Below are 1017 nucleotides of genomic sequence, written 5' to 3'. Positions count from 1 at the left end.
TGTCATACACTTGATTTAGAAGGTTTGTGATGAATTCAATCCCCATTCACCCAGGCCATCAAGGCTTCAATTGTTATGGCATCAGGTCCTGCAGCTTTTCCATTTTTCATGCTTTTCATGACGTTCCTAACTTCATCTTTCATTATAGAAGGCCCTTCCAGTTCTTTTATCATAGGCATTTCTCCTCGATTATCAAAAAAAAGTTCTTCAATATATTCTGACCATCTGTTTAGAATGCAGTCTTTGTCCATGATGGTGTTTCCACGCTTGTCTTTGATGCATCCACTTTTAGCACCTGATTTAGTTTTGTTTGTCAATTCTTTGATTTTCTGATGGAAGAATTTGCCATTTTTTTCTTTGCAGGACATTATATAGTGACATTGTTCATTTATCCAGTCTTCTTTAGCTTCGTTGCATTTTCTTTTTATCTGCCTGTTCAGAGTCTTGTATTTTTCTTCCTGATTTTTGGCCTTTCTTCTCTCATTCATTAGTTCTAATATCTCTGGAGTAATCCATTTCTTCTTCTGCAACTTAAGTGTGGTTGGAACATTTTCTTCTAATGATGCAGCAACACTGTCTTTAAACTGCTCATATTTCTCTTCTATATCTGTTAGTTCTCCAAGCACTTCAAACTTGTTTCTTACTGATAGTTCAAATTTTTCTTGTATCTTCTGTTCCTCCCGGAGAATGTCTAGTTGGTATTTAGGTTTAGCCTTTGCTCTTTTGCAGATTTTCAATTTAACTCGTATGGGGCATAGCACAGGTATATGATCGCTGTTACAGTCAGCCCCCGGCATAGATTTGGCATACAAAACCGAGTTTCGGAAACGTTTGCTGATGAGTATGTAATCTATTTGGTTTCTCACTCCATCTCCAGGACTTTTCCATGTCCACTTCCTTCTATTGTGGTTTGTTGACCAAGTATTTGTGATTGTCAGATCATGTTGACGGCACCATTGAATAAGACGATCACCTCTGTCATTTTTGTCTCCCAGACCATGTGGGCCCACAATATCT

Source organism: Berghia stephanieae, chromosome 3 (genome assembly GCF_034508935.2).
Source record: "Berghia stephanieae isolate SIO BIC M18660-M18661 chromosome 3, UCSD_Bste_1.3, whole genome shotgun sequence".
Taxonomy (NCBI): domain Eukaryota; kingdom Metazoa; phylum Mollusca; class Gastropoda; order Nudibranchia; family Aeolidiidae; genus Berghia; species Berghia stephanieae.
Note: the sequence above shows the minus strand (reverse complement) of the source record.